Consider the following 17,490-nt stretch of genomic DNA (forward strand, 5'->3'; position numbering starts at 1 on the left):
CTGAGGGGTCTAGTTTCCAAAATGGTATGCCATGTGTGTATTTTTGCTGTCCTGGCACCATAGGGGCTTCCTAAATGCGGCATGCCCCCAGAGCAAAATTTGCTTTCAAAAAGCCAAATGTGACTCCTTCTCTTCTGAGACCTGTAGTGCGCCAGCAGAGCACTTTTCACCCCCATATGGGGTGTTTTCTGAATCGGGAGAAATTGGGCTTCAAATTTTGGGGGGTATTTTCTGCTATTACACTTTTTAAAAATGTAAAATTTTTGGGAAATCAAGCATTTTAGGTAAAAAAAAAATATTTTTTTTACATATGCAAAAGTCGTGAAACACCTGTGGGGTATTAAGGTTCACTTTACCCCTTGTTACGTTCCCTGAGGGGTCTAGTTTCCAAAATGGTATGCCATGTGTGTTTTTTTGCTGTCCTGGCACCATAGGGGCTTCCTAAAGGTGACATGCCCCCCAAAAACCATTTGTCGCTGCTTCCCTTCTGAGCCCTCTACTGCGTCCGCTGAACAATTAACATAGACATATGAGGTATGTGCTTACTCGAGAGAAATTGGGTTTCAAATACAAGTAAAAATTTTCTCCTTTTTACCCCTTGCAAAAATTCAAAAATTGGGTCTACAAGAACATGCGAGTGTAAAAAATGAAGATTTTGAATTTTCTCCTTCACTTTGCTGCTATTCCTGTGAAACACCTAAAGGGTTAATACACTTACTGAATGTCATTTTGAATACTTTCGGGGGTGCAGTTTTTATAATGGGGTCATTTGTGGGGTATTTCTAATATCAAGACCCTTCAAATCCACTTCAAACCTGAACTGGTCCATGAAAAATAGCGAGTTTGAAAATTTTGAGAAAAATTTCAAAATTGCTGCTGAACTTTGAAGCCCTCTGATGTCTTCCAAAAGTAAAAACTCATAAATTTTATGATGCAAACATAAAGTAGACATATTGTATATGTGAACCAAAAAAAAAATTATTTTGAATATCCATTTTCCTTACAAGCAGAGAGCTTCAAAGTTAGAAAAATGCAAAATTTTCATTTTTTTCATCAAATTTGGGGATTTTTCACCAAGAAAGGATGCAAGTTACCATAACATTTTACCACTAAGTTAAAGTAGAATATGTCACGAAAAAACAATCTCGGAATCAGAATGATAACTAAAAGCATTCCAGAGTTATTAATGTTTAAAGTGACAGTGGTCAGAATTGCAAAAAACGCTCCGGTCCTTAAGGTGAAAAAGGGCTCGGTCCTTAAGGGGTTAAGGTCAAATAGTTTTTTAATAGGGAAAGTTAGTCTGATGCCCAAATAAGGAATGGATTCTTCTGCCCATGAAAATGGGTATAGGTCTCTGAGTCTAGCCACTACCCCACTAGACAGACCCATATTTAGAATATATGACTTTGAGGGATTAATCTTGTAGTAAGAAAGTTTACCAAAGCCCTCCAGCTCTCTGACAATGGCGGGGATGGAGATAGTAGGATCCTTACATATTATTAGGATATCGTCAGTGAATAGACCAATGCGATGTTCTCTATCACCTATCTTTATACCAGCAATATCCGGATTAATTCTAATACTCTCTGCAAGGGGTTCCATTGCTAGGGGACGAAAATAAGGGGAGATAAGGGGCACCCCTGCCTAGTCCCATTTGTGATATTAAATCTATTAGACAAAAAGCCCGAGGTGAAGACCGAGGCAGAAGGCTGCGTATATAGTGCCATAATTGCATTTTTAATTCTATCAGAGAACCCAAATTTAGACAACGTTCTGCCCAGGTATCCCCAGTGGATCCTGTCGAACGCCTTTTCAGCATCCAAAGTGAGCAATAGTGAAGGAATCGGACAGGATTCCACATGATGAATTAAGTTAATAAACCTTCTAGTACCATCCACTGTCTGTCTTTGCTGGATAAATCCTACCTGGTCATTTTTAATTAGTGAAGGGAGGATGTTATTTATTCTGTTAGCTAGGATTTTAGAGTATATTTTTAAATCAACGTTGAGAAGTGAAATTGGACGAAAATTTTCAGGCCTATCAGGGATCCTTCCCCGCTTAGGGAGCGTAACTATGATCGCTTGCAACATTTCAGGAGGAATATATCCTGATTGGAAAATATGATTAAGCAAAGGGAGGAGATGCTTACTAAGGATATGTTGGTATTTTTTGTAATATTCCCCCGTAAACCCATCAGGTCCCGGTGATTTATTTAGCTTCAAAGACGTCATAGCCAAACTTAGTTCAGATTCCGTGATAGAGCCATTCAAGAACTCCAAATCTGCAGTATCAATAGACGGGAGGTTCAATTTTGATAGAAAGCAATCTATCATCGGTCCCCGGGGTTGAGGGGTATCAGGATCTAGTTTTAAATTATATAGCCTCTCGTAATAGTCTGCTAGTGCATTTGCAATCAACTTAGGATTCAATATTTTCTCCCCTTTATTATTAAATATATGGGAAATCTTAGCTTTATTGGTTTTGTTCCTGAACTTATTAGCTAACATTTTCCCTGCCTTATTACCATGGCCATAAAATAGGGAATTGTTTTTTTTAAGAAAAAAATCGAATTTATAATGAAGGGCCTGATATAGTTGAAACCTTAGAGTCCTTAGGTCTCGTAGCACTTTACTATTGGGAGTTTTTTTATGGTCATCTTCCAATTGTTTAATTTGCAGCGTAAGGCTATCTATCTTCTGGGACCTCATTTTTTTTTGATAAGATGCTAATTTAATACATTCCCCTCTTAACACCGCTTTGTGGGCACATCAATGAGTAAAAACATTGGTATCAGTGAGAGTGTTCAGTTGAAAATAATCATTCAGTTTCTGTTCTATGGTTAAACTAGTGTGTACATCAGATAGGAGGGAATTATTTATTCTCCATTGAAAAACTGGGGGGGGGGGGGGCATTGTATTCTTCGAGAATACTAGTTGTAACTTGGGCATGGTCTGACCAGCTGATAATCCCTATCTCTGACTTTTTCGACAGCTGGAGAAGCCATTTGTCTACTATAATCATATCAATACGGGAATATACACGGTGAGTATGAGAAAAGAAAGTGTAATCTCTCTCCTCAGCATTAAGGGTTCTCCATGAATCAAAAAGGTCTGCCCTAAATAGAATGTTTGAGATGTCCGTATTCCTGTCAGAAGTTGTGTGAGTGTTTTTGTCTATACGTGGGGATAATACTTTATTAAAATCTCCTGCCAATATTAGTGCTCCATATTTATTTTGGGAAATTCTTTTAAGGACGTGGTTCAGAAAATTACCTTGTCTTGTATTTGGGGAGTAAATAGATGCAATAGTATACTTTCGATTGTTAATGTCGCAATTCAGTATGATGTATCTATTATAAGCATCATATATAACATCTACTGCCTTAAAAGCTACCGTATTCTTTATAGCTATTAGTACCCCTTTTTTCTTATTAATGTTTTTGGGTAAAGAAAATATTAGGAAAATTCCTATGTCTAAGCCTGTGGGCATCAACCGCCAATAAATGGGTCTCCTGAGCACAGACAACGTCACATTTCACTCTGCCACACTCCCTCCAGAATAGACTCCGTTTGAAAGGACTATTAAGTCCCCTCACATTAAATGTAGTAATATTAAGTACCATGATGAGAGAACCTTAAAAGATCCCTAACTGACCCCTGAGTGTATTGTAATATGGATTTGTACCCGATGTGACATAAAGACCTATGCGTACAAGATGAATACCTTAGCGTATTTAGATTTTGTGTTGCATTAATGACAATAACTTGTGACAGTTTAAACTTCAGAACAACGGTTCTGTCAGAACCAGCCAATACCCTGCGGTAAACCACGGCCAAGAGGAAGGCGTGGGTGATACAGGATTTAACATAGAAATACAATCTCAGCAAAAAAATAAGTATCAACATTTCCGTACATTTAACTCGCCCTGAGAATATTGTGAGTATTGCTAACCCAACAAACAGTAAGTTACCTCAACCCATAAGAAAATCCCTGAAACGATCTGGTAATAATGTCCACTTGGTAGAGATTAGTTACTCAAAGTGTCCTCGAACCTAATCCCCTCCTGCAAAAGGAAGTGTGGAGGTTAAATCACAGAAGGGAAGGGAAGGACCTTGAGAGAGAGGGACTACACATGAGGAAAAGGGGGACAACAGCTTAGAAAAACAAGTTAACCAAGATAAACCACTAGTAGTGGTACTAGTTCATAAAGATTGTTGCATTCTGGTTGTCATTTCTTGGAGAAGGATGTTCACAGGAGCCAACCTTCATTCCTTTACGTAGATGAGCGAGATCTTGAATGGGACCTCCTATCCCGTCCAGAGGATGGTCCTGGGGACTTGCGCTGAACTTTCGACCATTCTTGATGTAAAGGAGTGGGTCTGGGTTTAGGGGAGTCCATCATAGAGGTCTTGATTCTCTCAGGAAACCACTTGCCCACCAAATGAAGAGCCTCTCTAGGCGAAGAGAGGGAGTGAGTAGCTCCATTCCGGGTAACCAACAATTTTACTGGGAAACCCCACCTGTAGGGAATCCCCTCCTCTCTCAGGACTGAAGTGGAAGTAGAAAAAGCTTTCCTCCTTTTTAGGGTAGCAGCCGACAGATCAGCAAATAAAGTGATGTTCAAAAAACGGTCTGGTAGGTTTGGTTTTTTTTTAGCTGCTTTTAGTACCTCCTCCTTGAAATGAAAAAAATGAATCCTGGCTAGGACATCTCTCGGAACATCGCGAGAGAGATGAGACGGTTTAGGTAGACGGTGAACTCTGTCCACTATCATGTCCCTCTGGTCAGCCTGTGGGACAAGAGCACAGAAGTAGTCAATAAGGAATAGTGTTGAGCGGCATAGGCCATATTCGAATTCGCGAATATTCGCGAATATATGGACGAATATTCGTCATATGCTCGTTTTATTTTCGCATATGCGAAACTTCGCGTATGCGAAAATTAGCATATGAAAAATTTAACATTTGCGAAAATTTGCATATGCGAATTTTCGCATATGCGAATTTCCGCACGTCAGTCTCACACAGTAGTATTACAGCCTTCTTTACACCACACAAGCTGGAAGCAGAGAGGGGTGATCACTGTGATGTGTACTGTGAAAAAAAAAAAAAACAAAAAAAAAAACAACGAATATTCGTAATTACGAATATATAGCGCTATATTCGCGAAATTCGCGAATTCGCGAATATGCGATATTCGCGAATAATATTCGAATTGCGAATATTTGCGAGCAACACTAATAAGGAAATCACGCAGCTCAGAATTCTGTACTGACTCAGGAATGCCTCTGAAGCGGACGTTATTCCTCCTAGACCTGTCCTCCAGATCCGCTAGTTTTAGCAGAATAGAAACAATGTCATCTGTTGTCTCATTTTGAGAGTCCACTAAGGCGTTATGTGCATCCGTGAACTTTTCCATTTTATTTTCCAAATGATCCGTACGCTCCCCAATTTGTGCCACTTCTTTGGAAAGTGCACTTATAGATGATAAAAAGTCTTTCTGTAGGGACTCTCTGAATTCTTTGAACAGATTTCTCATAGTGGATTCAATGTTAACAGGTAACTTATCATCAACTTTTGAGGCCATGTCAGCTGCGTCGCTAGGTGGAAGAGGAGTATGCGTTGCAATGTTAGGAGAAGAACCCTGTCCCCGAGTTGCTGATTTTGTAGTGGTTATAGATTCAGGATGAGAAGCTAGAGAACAGGGTCCGCCTGTAGCAGAGCTGCAAGGTTGGTCCGAGAAATCACTATCTTCGTCGGCTAAACTGCCAGAGGGAGTGGATTTATTTCTTAAGGAGTAGTATTCAGTAAGTTTATTAGTATCCTTCTTTCTGGAACGTTTATGAGACATATTATATCAATCCCATTCAAAGAGGGTGTCAAACATATTGTGAAACCATCTAATCTTGCTGTAGAATCTTGCTGAGGAGACAGCGCCCTCTAGTGGCGGCAGCACAGAAAGGAACCGATCTGTGCAATGCATACAGTCACACATATAAAAAAAAAGGTGCAGCAGAGGCTGGAAAGTAGGAAGATATGATGAAATAGCACAAGTACGTCCTTGTTTGAGAATACAAAGTCCCACACAAAAATCCTTTAGAGAGTGAAGAGATGAGTCATCAGGTGCATCACAATTCAAATTGTCCCCCTGCAGAATCACCACTTAACTAAGTTCTGGAATGAATCCTTAGTCCAGTGCTGTGAACTACTGTTTTATTGTCTCCTCCCAGGGATGACCAACTAATATTCTTCCCTTACAGTCAGTCTTAATTCTGGGGTCTTAGCACGTCTCTTAATGGTAGTTTTGTAGGTGAGTACAGTCAACAGATAGGGCAGATGTCCCTTGAGGGACAGAGCAGAGGGAGAGGACAAGATGGCGACTTCTCACCACGTTTCCTTTTATAGGGTAGATGACAGTCCCCCAATATGTTGGAATAAGAGGGGTACTCACTATCTATGCAGTGTATGGGTCCAGGGGATCAATGCCCTGTAGCCCGCTCACTCACTGTGCAAGTGATGTCCCGCTCCTGTGCTGATTTATGCGCAGCAGCGCACAGTAAGAATGGCGTCGGCGGCCTCACTGCGCTCGCAGCTCACGTCTCTCCCCATCTCAGCTTCAGCCGTTGTGGGATGCTAGATGTCAGAGCTGCGCCGATGACTTGGCTCAGGAACCGCCGCTGCCCCTCGCTCCTGTGACCCACTGTCCGGCTGGGAAGTGTGCCTCCGTTTACTGGTAAGATGGCGCCGACTGCACCACAGCACACGCGCCCCAGTTCTTCTGAACTCAACAGCTCCGGTATTCTTGAACGGATCGGGGCCGGGATTATATCAGACTGCTCCTCTCTGTCAGCGTTATCAGTTGAGGGTAGTGAGCCGTCACGCTTAGAGGGTTAGCTGCTGCTTTGTGCCGCTTTTAGCAGGGCTTTAGGGAGAGCACCTTACATGTGCGTCTTCTCTCCTCCGCTGTAGGCCACGCCCCCCCACATATTTCTAAAGGTAACCTAGGTAAGGGTATACTGTTGTGTTCTAGAGGTAAGAAGCGTGTAGCCAATAGACCCTGGCGGCTAAACTTATTGGTAGATAGCCTCAGGCAAGCCAATATAACTTTTGTGTACTAACAGGTGACTCATCGTGGCAAAACAAAAGAAAATGTGGTGAGATTTCAAAAATGTCTAGACAGCTTGAGACTAAATGTATAGAGAGCTCTGTATAAAAATCCAGGGAGCTTGAGACTAAATGTTAGACAGCTTCATCCAATGTCTAGTGAGCTTTATCAACGTCTAGTTAGCCTCATAAATGTATAGAAAGAGCTATAAAGATGTCTAAGGAGCTAGAGACTAAATGTTAGATAGCTTCATAATTGTTTAGTAAGAATACTAGGCAAATTTAAAGAAAATGTTGTCAGGATGTATAGACTGTTTAATAATTCTGTCCTTGTCCTAGTCCCTCTGCCTTAGGTGACAGGCGTCGGGGTCGACTTGTTTTAAGTAAGGGGGTTTGTGGTGTCCTGGCACGTATTTCATACTGTGCCTTGTTTGGGGGGGCCCCAAAGTCACAGTCCCTAGGACTGTCAGGGTCCGCTTCCCTAGTTATACCCTAGTCACCCCTTAGTAAGTTAACTCCATAAGGACACATGACGTACTGGAACATCATGTGTCCGCTCCCGATCTATAATAGCGGGTCGGGCCGTGGCTAATAGCGCACGGCATTGATCGCGGTGCCGCACGCTATTGATCCTTTAGACGCGGCATTCAAAGTTGAACGCCGCGTCTAAAGTGAAAGTGAAAGTATGCCGGTTAGCTCAGTGGGATGTTCAGGATAGCCGCGGCGAAATCGCGGCATCCCGAACAGCTTACAGGACAGCAGGAGGCTCCCTACCTGCCTCCTCGCTGTCCGATCGCCGAATGACTGCTCAGTGCCCGAGATCCAGGCATGAGCAGTCAAGCGGCAGAATCATCGATCACTGGTTTCCTATAAGAAACCAGTGATCAATGTAATAGATCAGTGTGTGCAGTGTTATAGGTCCCTATGGGAGCTATAACACTTCAAAAAAAAAAAGTGGGAAAAAAAAGTGAATAAAGATCATTTAACCCCTTCCCTATTAAAAGTTTGAATCACCACCCTTTTCCCATAAAAAAAAAACTCTGTGTAAATAAAAATAAACATATATGGTATCGCCGCGTGCGGAAATATCTGAATTATAAAAATATATCGTTAATTAAACCGCATGGTCAATGGTGTACGTGCAAAAAAATTCCAAAATCCAAAATAGTGCATTTTTGGTCACTTTTTATATCATGAAAAAATGAATGAATAAGTCCTATCAATGCAAAAATGGTACCGCTTAAAACTTCAGATCACGGCGCAACAATTGCGCCCTCATACTGCCCCATATGCGCAAAAATAAAAAAGTTATAGGGGTCAGAAGATGACAATTTTAAACGCATTAATTTTCCTGCATGTACCATATTTATCGGCGTATAACACGCACTTTTAAAACTTACATTTAAGGCAACAAGTCTGCCTGCGTGTTATACGCCGATAAGTCTTCTGGTTCCTGATTTAAAGCGGCCGCAGCAGCGTCTGCTTGTTAAGTATTAACAGCACGACCGTGGCTACTTTAAATCAGTGACCAGCGGTGTCTCCTCCCCGCACTGTCACTTGTTTTCTCCCGCACTATCCACAGGTACTGGTGTGGTGGATAGTGCGGGAGATGCTGATTAAAATGAGCCCTACCTTTTCCGGATCTGCGCTACCTTTTAATTAGCGTCTCCCGCACTATCCACCAGTTCCTGTGGATAGTGCAGGAGAAAACAAGTGAGTTTTACTTTTCATTTTCCCTCCCTCCCCCTCCCTCATCATTCCCCCTTTCCCTGCTTTTTATAGTTTCGTTTATTTTCCTTACCTGTCTGTGCTCCGGCAGGTCAGGTCAGGCGGAGGGTCTTGCGGGGTCAGTGAAGCAGATGAGTTACGTCCTCTGCCGGCTTCTCTGTGCGGCATCACTTTATTTCCTGTAGTCGCCGCCGAAAAGTGACATCCGTGATGCCGTGCAGAGGAGCCGGGAGAGGACGTAACTCATCTGCTTCACTGATCCCGCAAGACAGCCGAAGCGCAGACAAGTAAGGAAAGGGGAAGAGTGGTCTTCAACCTGTGGACCTCCAGATGTTGCAAAACTACAACTCCCAGCATGCCCGGACAGCAGTTGGCTGTCCGGGCATGCTGGGAGTTGTAGTTTTGCAACATCTGGAGGTCCGCAGGTTGAAGACCACTGAATGCCATAGGAGGAACATGATGGGGGGATAATGAGATGGGGAAATGATGAGGGGGGGATGAGACAGGGGGAAATGATGAGAGGGAAGAATGATGGGGGGATGAGACAGGGGGAAATGATGGGGGGATGAGGGGGGATGAGACAGGGGGAAATGATGAGGGGGGATGATGGGGGGATGAGACAGGGGGAAATGATGAGGGGGGGTGATGGGGGGATGAGACAGGGGGAAATGATGGGGGGGATGAGACAGGGGAAAATGATGGGGGGATGAGGGGGGATGAGACAGGGGGAAATGATGAGGGGGGGTGATGGGGGGATGAGACAGGGGGAAATGATGAGGGGGGATAAGACAGGGGGAAATGATGAGGGGGGGATGAAACAGGGGGAAATGATGAGACAGGGTGGGGGATGATGAGGGGGGAATGATGAGACATGGGGAGATGATGAGACATGGGGGGTGGCGATGAGAGGGGTAAATGTGGCACAGGAACTGATAAAAGGGAAGGAATGATGTGGCACTGGAGGGGACGGGACCAAACTGAGGTGCAGAAGAAAACGAAGTTGGGGGGGTGATGTGGCATTTAGTCCAAGTCATTTATTTAACATTTTATTTTTTTTACTTAAATTTCCCTGTTAAAATGGGGGTGCGTGTTATACGCCGATAAATACGGTAGTTATGACTTTTTCCAGAAGTACGGACAAAATCAAACCTATATAAGTAGGGTATTATTTTAATTGTATGGACCTACAGAATAAAGATAAGGTGTCATTTTTACAAAAAAATGTACTACGTAGAAACGGAAGCCACCAAAAGTTACAAAACAGCGGGGTTTTTTTCAATTTTGTCTCACAATGATTTTTTTTTCCATTTCGCCGTAGATTTTTGGGCAAAATGACTGATGTAATTAAAAAGTAGAATAGGTGGCGCAAAAAAAATAAGCCATCATATGGATTTTTAGGTGCAAAATTGAAAGAGTTATGATTTTTTTAAAGGCAAGGATGAAAAAACGAAATTGCAAAAACTGAAAAACCCTCGGTCCTTAAGGGGTTAATATTTATAACCATTATCATTGTATATATGTATATTGTATTATTCACTTGTTTGTCGTCGCAGGACCTTAGGTCATGTGACCCGTTACTTAGAACTCTATAGTATGTTGAAGGACCTTAGGTGGTTCTTGTGTCACATGTTCACCCACAATGCCTTGTGACGGTGAGTGACAGTTGTTATGGACCAATCCAAAACGGCCTGCCCCTGCCCATATAAGGGAGCTGCGGCCATTATTCGCTCTCTTGGGTTGCTGTCACTGAACGAGGTAGGACCTCCGCAACTTTCAAGTACGTTTTCTAGGCCAAAGCCTTGCGGCCTCGGCCTATACCAAAGCGGTTTTACTTCAATCATTCACCGCTACTCTCTGCAAGATCACTGGACCTAAATGCACCCCTAAATCCAGTGGATCTATGCTACGGAATCTTTTAATAGCTAAATTGAGCTTATCTGATCCCAACCCACTGTCAATTGCTGATCAACTAGAAATAGAATCTGTTATCTGGACTGTTATTGCTATTGCCTGCTTCAGAAAATCTTCAGTAAATGTTCCTGCAAATTTTCCGTTAAACAGGGGTTGTGGACAATCCATTTATTACGCACTAACCTATCGCTCTTGGGAAGGGTGACGATAGGCCCTAGCAACTTTACAGTATTTAACCCTGGCGTCACGAGTGACAAGGGTTAACCGCGCCCTTTATTATCCCCAACAGCAACACCCCAACTACCCTACATCCCCACCAAGGCACCACAATTGTTTTTTACAAATAAGCAACGCAGATCATAAATCAATAAAAGGAGAGTTCGGGAGAGAACATTCACATCCCCTTGTTGAATTAATGAGAGGGCCCCCTGTCCCTAAACCCATGACAAAAATGTATAAAATGTTGATGTTATCAAGGTTAGATGGGAAAGGGACTTGGGGGGGGGTTTATATTCAGATTCATGGGGCAGAGCCATTGTAAACATGAAATGTACATGATATAATAAGGCCCATGTAATGGTACAGTCTAAGATTTTGTATAGGATGTATTATACTCCATGGGGATTGAAGCGTATGGGCCTCAGACAGGATGCAAGCTGTCCAAAATGTCAGATGGAGGATGCTAACTTTTTGTATCTTATATGGAATTATTCCTATATTCATACATTTTGGAATCATCGATGTTATTGAAAAAAGGTATAACATTAAGATGGAACGAGACCCTTAGATGCTTATCCTTGGAGATGTCGGGGAGTCTATATATAAGAAAAGTTTAATTAGACTATTTCCTTATGCAAAGGTGCTGTCCGGGCATGCTGGGATTTGTGGTTTCGCAGCGGTTGGGGGTTCATAGCTTTGACACCACTGCTATAGAGGGTGCAAATGTATCCGAGCCCTGGAACTCAAATAATGTGAAATATGACATGATCAAAATGGAGCCCCTGCACTAATTACATGGGTTCTGGGGTCTGTAAGGTCCATAGTAGAAACATCAGGTTCTGTCCATAGCAGATACTAAATCATGGCAGCTCTAAGAAACAAGCAGTCATCGTGACATCAGACATGTGATGTCATAGACAGCTGGAGTCCTGACATTCCACTGACAGCCGCCCGAGCCTTCATTCTGTAGATTGGTACAGTGCGATTAGCAACTTCTATTTCTTCTTCTTGACTGAGATGGAGCTAAAAGGTTTGGGGTTCGTCCCCCTTCTGTTGGCATTTTGGTGTGCGGCCTGGCTTGCCACCAGCTACATCGTGACGGTCGTCCTCGGCCATGCCGCCTCGCCACTGATGCACATCAGGAAAGATAAACAAGCACAAGATTCTTATTTCATGGGTTGGGAGTGAGGAAATATCCACAATAACATTGGTTTCTTTTCCTTCACAGTGACGTGGGAAATTTCTTTCCCGAAAACATATTATTGAGAATTGGATTCATAGGGACATCCATTGGCACTTTGGTACTAACCTTTCTTATTTATAAGTATATGGTTATGCATACTGAAGAGTTCAGGGGTCATCAGGTCCTGATCCAGAGGATCCTGCTGGCCATTGTGTGGGCCTCCTGTTTTGGTACAGCTGTCATGCATGTATTGTCCCCCGAAGAATATCCCAGGATACACTTTGTCAGCATGGTAATTTCCATTACATGTGAAGCCTTATACTACCTTGGGCAGTCCATCCAGATGTATAAATTACCAGGAGCAAACAAAGTCATCCGCCATAGTAGATGCACCTGCTGTGGCCTGGCTTTTACCTGCGCAATTTTCTACTTTGGATATAAAACATTACAGGAATTATTCTATGATGATGAAGACTGGGACGAGATCCGTGAAATCACCACCATAATCATCGAAAGGGTGATGCTTCTACTGATCCTGATAAACATCGTGACCTATTATTCCACCATGCAGAGGTTAATGTTAACCGTCTCCAGGAACAGCTGCAAACTCTCTCTTAGAGTAAGAATTGATGACTTCGGGGTGTAGACCACCACGTGGGCCATTAAGTGGACTTCTGGGAGAGATACTGCACAGGACACGGAAAAACCATAAAAAATAATAATATGAGCTGGTGATATTACCTATACAAACAAATAAAAAAGATTTAAAAAAAATATTAGTGTGTGACGTGTAATACCTACCGTATTTACTCGAGTATAAGCCGAGTTTTTCAGCACCATTTTTCGTGCTGAAAACGCCCCCCTCGGCTTATACTCGAGTGATCTCTCCGCCTGTCAATCCCTTTTCAGTGGTCTTCAACCTGCGAACCGCCAGATGTTGTAAAACTACAACTCCCAGCATGCCCAGACAGCCATCGGCTGTCTGGGCATGCTGGGTGTTGTAGTTTTGAAACCTCTGGAGGTCCGCAGGTTGAAGACCACTTCGGCCTTCGTCATCATCCAAGCCCCCCCCCCCCCCTCTTTTGTTTTGTACTCACCCCCCCACGGCGGGAAGTTAGGGTGAGCTGGTCCGGGCCATCTATGCTGCAGGGACCATCCGATGGGGAGGGATACTCGTTCCGGGCTGTCCATTTTCACCGGAGGGCCCTCTTCATGCACAACGTCCCTGTGCGTCGTCGTCAAGGCATGACTAGGGGATATCCTAGCTGCTTACCTTTTGCCCCACCCTAACATCCCAATAACGACTGACACCAGTTAGTGGTACAAAAGGCCACAGCAGCCCATATTTATTAACATTGAACAATTTAAACATTGTCATAACATATTGTATGAACATCATACAAAAACCATAAAACATAACCACCCTACAGCGGCAGAGAGATCTGGAGGCAACGTCCCCTTTTAACCCCAAGTGAACCAATGTGCCAAGCCTCCTACATTTGCCCCTAGCCGTAAGGCACCAGACCTAGGGACACCATTTCAGAGGCCCAATCCTCTCCCCGGGGCCCATACCCACGGGGAATCCTTCACCAGGCTGAGTACCGTCCCCAGCCTCCTCCCCCAACACCTTCTCAAACCACCAAAATTGCCACTCCTGCCTCCAAATCCCTCTCCCGCTACCGCTGCCGCGACAAGAAGAACCCAAACCAAGCACAAGGGCGGGCGGGCGGGATCTTCTCTGGCCTCGTGCCGACTGACCCCTGACCCAACCCCTTCCCTCTTAAATCCCCTCCTAACTCCTCCCCTTACGTAACGTCCCTAAACATATGTCCAGCCCAGTCTCCCCCTGTCATGTGCCCCTCCGCTCTGATACTCTCCACTACAGGGCGTCCTTGACTAGGGGATATTCTAGCTGCTTACCTTTTGCCCCACCCTAACATCCCAATAACAACTGACACCGGTTAGTGGTACAAAAGGCCACAGCAGCCCATATTTATTAACATTGAACAATTTAAACATTGTCATAACATATTGTATGAACATCATACAAAAACCATAAAACATAACCACCCTACAGCGGCAGAAAGATCTGGAGGCAACGTCCCCTTTTAACGCCAAGTGAACCAATGTGCCAAGCCTCCTACATTTGCCCCTAGCCGTAAGGCACCAGACCTAGGGACACCATTTCAGAGGCCCAATCCTCTCCCCGGGGCCCATGCCCACGGGGAATCCTTCACCAGGCTGAGTACCGTCCCCAGCCTCCTCCCCCAACACCTTCTCAAACCACCAAAATTGCCACTCCTGCCTCCAAATCCCTCTCCCGCTACCACCACAACGGGGGCATGTGAAACCTCACAGACCCCCATTTCGCCACAACTCAACCGCACGCTGGATCACCTCCCTGATCTCAAGAATCCATAAATCCATACCCAGAGCATTAAGGTGCACCCCATCCCGATCCATAAACTCAGGAACACCCCCTTCCAGCTCACAATGTCTCACCACCAATCCCCCATTTCTGGACAAAAACCTACCCACCGCCCTGTTAACCTTCACTCGGGCCCTATTCAACCCAGCCACCGATCTAACCTGACGCCACTTCAGTCTAGCCACCATGTCGGACCATACCAAAACAATCCCTGGAAACGTGGCCCACAGCCGCAACAAATCAACCTTGATGTCCCGCAAGAGATCCCTCGACCTCCTGACCCCCAGGTCATTTCCCCCCGCATGCACTACCAGGACATTAGGGGCCCTATCCATCTCCACATAAAACTGAATATGAGGCAGCAACCCGGGCCACTGCAGCCCCCCTTTACCCAACCAGCGCACTAGCGCCGCCGTTCTTGAAAAACCCAGCTGACGACCATCCGGGCGCACCTCGGCCCGAACTCCCCCCCTGACCACATAGGAATGGCCGACAATCCAGATGAGACATGGACCAGCACCTGCAAGAAACAAAAGAAAACAGGCAATACAGGCAACACCACACACCCCCCTTCACAACAACTGCGGCCGAACATAAACCCGGAACCGATCCGACTCCCACCTTCCAATACGCTTGATGACGTCAGCATGCAAACCCCACCTAGCCGCCTCAGTAGCAGCCCCAATCCGAAAAGAGTGCGAACAAAATTCCTCGGGCACCCTCCCCAGCGCCGACAAACACAAACAAAAAACCTTGACAAACTGATACCGCGATAAAAAGGTCCCATCCCCATGAACCAACAAGGGCCCATCAGTCCCCGGGCGCACACCCCAGAAAACCCGAAAACACGCCACCGGGCACATCGCAGATCCCCCCCAAAGGTGCCAGCCGCACCACCACCCCCTTACCCAGCGTGTCCGTCTTAGAGCGACGAACCACACATTCCAACCCCCCCCGGCCCCAAACTCACGTCTCCCACCAGAAGACCTCCAACCACCGCCCTACTCGGAGCCATCAGCTCCGAAATCCGAAATGCCCCAAAAAATGCCAACGAAAAAGCCAACCGAAATAAAACCGCCTCATAACCCGAAAAACAGACGGACCCCAGCGCCTCCCCCAGCCGAGCCAGCAAGGAGAAAGACACCGGCCTCCGAGAATCCCTCGAGCCAGCCCCTTTCCGGAACCCCCGCACCGCCTGACGCACCAAGAACGACTTGGTGACATCCGGCAAACCCTTGGCCTTAAATCAAAAAGCCAGCGCCGACAGCCGTCAACCCATACTGGCAGGAGAAACCCCCTCACAAAAGGCCCGGCCGACGTAAAACAGCAGAGCCGCCTCCCAATCCCCCACCGATGTCAAACTCCCCAACCGCCCTGTCAAAGATTCCCACTCCAACCACCACCTGCTGTAGGCCATCCATGTAGCCCTACTCACAGACCGGCCAACCAAACCCAACGCCACCGTCACACCAGCTTCCATAGTAGTGTTGCTCGCGAATATTCGCAATTTGAATATTATTCGCGAATATCGCATATTCGCGAATTCGCCAATTTCGCGAATATAGCGCTATATATTCGTAATTACGAATATTCGTTGTTTTTTTTTGTTTTTTTCTTCACAGTACACATCACAGTGATCACCCCTCTCTGCTTCCAGCTTGTGTGGTGTAAAGAAGGCTGTAATACTACTGTGTGAGACTGGCGTGCGAAAATTTGCATATGCGAAAATTCGCATATGCTAATTTACGCATATGCGAAATTTTCACGTATGTTACTTTTCGCATACGCGAATTTTCGCATGCGCGAAAATAAAACGAGAATATAACGAATATGCGAATATTCGCGAATATATGACGAATCTTCGTCCATATATACACGAATATTCGCGAATTCGAATATGGCCTATGCCGCTCAACACTATTCCATAGCCAGTCTGGACACGGAATCCCCTGCTTCTCGGCTCCAGGTGCCTGCTCCCGAAAACGCTCCCACTGCAAACGAGAGAGAGCATCAGCAATAGAGTTCTCCTCCCCCGGCACATGAGAAGCCACAAACTGCGAATTTAATTGCAAACCCCTCAAAAACCAACTGGCGCAACAGGCGCACCACCGGCGGCGAATTTGCCGTCTGAGCATTAACCGCCTGCACCACCCCCAAATTGTCGCAACGAAAAGAAACCCTCCTATTACTAAAACGCGGGCCCCAAATTTCTACCACCACAATAATAGGAAACAACTCCAAAAACGCCAGATTGCGAACCAACCCCGCCTCTTGCCAAGCCGCCCGCCACTGCCCCACACACCACTGACCCCCGAGATATGCCCCAAAACCACAACCCCCTGCCGCATCAGTAAAAAGTTCCAAATCCTGACTAGAGATAGGACGATCTATAACCATGGACCTCCCGTTATTCCGTTCCAAAAACCCCCGCCACACACCCAAGTCCTCCCGCAAGTCCGCCGACAAGCGCACAAAATGATGCGGCTTCCGGGCACCCCCCGTGGCAGCCGCCAGGCGCCTGCAAAAAACCCGCCCCATGGGCATAATGCGACAAGCAAAATTGAGACGACCCAGCAGCGACTGGACCTCCCGCAACCGCAACTTAGATGCCCTGCATGCCCGTGCCACCGCCACCCGCAGCTCTTCCAATTTTTCCTCCGGCAACCGACACTCCATGGCCAAAGTATCAATGACAATACCCAAAAATGTTACCGACGTAGCCGGACCTTCCGTCTTGTCTGGTGCCAGGGGCACCCCGAACCACGCCGCCACCCTCTCCATAACTTGCAACAACACAGCGCACACCCTAGACCCCACCGGACCCACAAACAAAAAATCGTCAAGATAATGCAAAACTGACGGAACTTGCGCTTCCCGGCGCACCACCCACTCCAAAAATGTGCTGAACTGCTCAAAAT

This window comes from Hyla sarda, chromosome 1, assembly GCF_029499605.1.
Source record: "Hyla sarda isolate aHylSar1 chromosome 1, aHylSar1.hap1, whole genome shotgun sequence".
Classification (NCBI taxonomy): Eukaryota; Metazoa; Chordata; class Amphibia; order Anura; family Hylidae; genus Hyla; species Hyla sarda.